This window comes from Penaeus japonicus, unplaced genomic scaffold (genome assembly GCF_977035675.1).
Source record: "Penaeus japonicus unplaced genomic scaffold, GWHDUDI00000001_assembly GWHDUDI00000028, whole genome shotgun sequence".
Taxonomy (NCBI): Eukaryota; Metazoa; Arthropoda; class Malacostraca; order Decapoda; family Penaeidae; genus Penaeus; species Penaeus japonicus.
Window position 1 is genome coordinate 22,375,279 of NW_028234430.1, and position 2,500 is coordinate 22,377,778.

The following is a 2,500-nucleotide window of genomic DNA, read 5'->3' on the forward strand; positions in this document are numbered from 1 at the left end:
CACCTGAGGCCGGGAACAAAGACGCGCTGGAAATGTCTTGGTCAGACGTAGTGTTGGGGGGTGGGGGGAGGGGGGGAAGGTAAAGGGTAAGGGGGTAGGGAGAGGGTTTGAGGGAGGGAAGGGGAGGGGAGAGGTCGAAGGGGAAGGAGGAAAGGAGAGAGAGGGAAGGGTGAGGGAGGGAGGAAGGGGAAGGAGGAAAGGGGAGAGGGGAAAGGGGAAAGGGATGGAGGAAAGGAGAGGATGAAGGGGAGGGGGAGAGGGGTTGAAGATGGTGCCTTTGAGGTTGCCTGATGTATTTTTCTTGTCTTGCTTCCTTTCTTTTCTTATCTCTTTTTTATCTTTCTATTTTTTTCTTATTTTTATTCTGTTGTATCTGCTAAAGGATCGATCGATCGCGTGCAGCGACCATCATTCTCTGGAACACGTCCACCCCTCCTTCTCGCTCTATCTATCTATCTATCTATCTATCTATCTATCTGTTTCTATCTCTCAGTCTATTTATCTATCTATTTATCTCTCTCCTTCTCTCTCTCTCTGTATGTATGCAAGATTTTACATGTATATATATATATATATATATATATATATATATATATATATATATATATATATATATATATATATATATATACACACACACACACACATATACACCCTTTTCCTTAACCCAGACCTTGACCGTTTCTTTCACAGCCATTACTCACGCTTTTTCCCGTGAGCCTTCAGTTTTTTGCCCGGCCGTTTCCTCCCCCTCCCCCTCCCCCTCTCCCTATATTCTCCGGCCGGAACTAGGTATTTTCTTTATTCGCTTCCATCTACCAGCAATAAGAACTCTTCCCTTTTTTCCTTATTTCTACTCTTTCATTCAATCTCTTCTTGTCCCTTTCACCCTATAACGCCCCCCCCCCCCCTGTTTCTACCTAGGGAAGGGGCCGCGGCTGCTGAGGTGTCGTTTGGTGTGGAAATACGAAGATAAAGGCGTCGTTAAACACGCAGCGGGTTCGATACTGGAATCGGTTCTTTTTTTATACTCTTCCTTTTTCTTTTCTCTGTTCTTTTGTTTATTGTGTCATCATTTTTCCCCCAATGAATTTATACGTATTTTGCGCTTCCGTATTTTATTTTTTTCTTCATTGTTTTATAGTGTATTTTGTATATCTATATTTCTCCCTCCCTTTTGTAAATCTACTTAGACGTCTATCTGTCTTTCCCTTATCTAATCATCCCCTTGCCCAGTCCTACCTATCTTGTACCTGTCTCCCTTACTTTCCCCTCTTGTCTTCCCCCCTAACCCCCCCAACCCCCACCCAATCAAAGCTTCCCCTCACACCGTCAATCCCAACTATGACAAGACGTACCGATACCCCTCCCTCTCCCTCGCAACTCCCCCCCCCCCTCCCCTCTACACTCCTCGAGGAGAAAGGGGTTGTCTCGCCATTGAATCGGGAGGAGGGGTTGGGAGTGGGGGAAGAGGAGGGGGAGGAGGGACCATAACATTGAAAGGAGGAGGAAGACATGGTCGGGAAAAGTTTGCTGCTGATGAGAGAAAGATTTTGTTATTAGGTATTTATCGGTGTTTCTTTTCCGTGGATTTTTCCCCCTTGCTGTTTCTCTGTCTTTAACGATATCTGTCTGAGGAGGTTTGTGTATTTATTATATATATATATATATATATATATATATATATATATATATATATATATATATATGGAGGTCTATTATTTCATTAATAATGATTTAATAATATTTCGTATTGAAGATACGAGAGAGAGATTGATAGAGAGAGAGAGAGAGAGAGAGAGAGAGAGAGAGAGAGAGAGAAGCCGAATCTGAATTTATTGACAGGTTGGATGAGAAGAGGGTAGAGGAAAGGGGGGGGAGGAGGAAGGGGAGAGAATGCGCGTCCGGAATTTCCTATTCCTGCAGGAAGGAAGAGAGGATGGAGCGCAAAAGGGAATAAATATCACGTGACGGAGTCGAATAGTTGAAAACGTGAGAAGAGAATGTAGCAAAGTGTGAAGCAGGGACGAGAGAAAGAAAAAGGGAAATGGCCGTATAAAAATGAAAATTAATAAAAAAAAGTAAACAAAAAATCTTGGTATGGTTTAGAAAGTGAAAAGAGGGAAAGGTTAAAATGGAAAGTTGAAATGAAGGGAAATGTTAATGTAGGGAAAGGATGGAGAAAGCAATGCGAAAGATACATGATAAAGGATAAGAGAAAAATGCAATGCGGAAGGAAATGCTCTTTTTATGTCGAAGCATGACGAGTTAACCTTGTGTGCACGCCATATTGGTGTTATCTCTCTTTTTAACATTTAATTTTTTATATGAATGTTACACATTTTCCTATTTGACATTTCTTACAAAACTTTTTTTTTGTTTGTTTGTTTGTTTTAAAAAAATCCTAAAAACACTATTCTGGTGGGCGGTGTAGGCCTAGCTAGAACACTATCTGTGATAAGGGTGATAATCCGACCGAAGACAAAGGCTCAAGCACCAG

The 2,500-nt window shown here is 41.8% G+C and overlaps 1 protein-coding gene across 26 annotated transcripts in view; it reads left to right on the forward strand.

Moving 5' to 3' along the window:
• OtopLa (proton channel otopetrin-like a) overlaps positions 1-2,500 on the forward strand; it is a 419,182-nt gene that overhangs the window by 390,174 nt on the left and 26,508 nt on the right. For 3 of the 26 annotated variants that reach the window (XM_086553517.1, XM_086553516.1, XM_086553519.1), the window contains exon 2: positions 2,435-2,500. This exon is cut by the window's right edge and continues 768 nt beyond it. The exons of the other annotated variants lie outside the window; for them this stretch is intronic. The gene's annotated coding sequence lies outside the window, so the exon portion shown is untranslated. The remainder of the gene's footprint in view (positions 1-2,434) is intronic. 26 annotated transcript variants of the gene reach the window in all.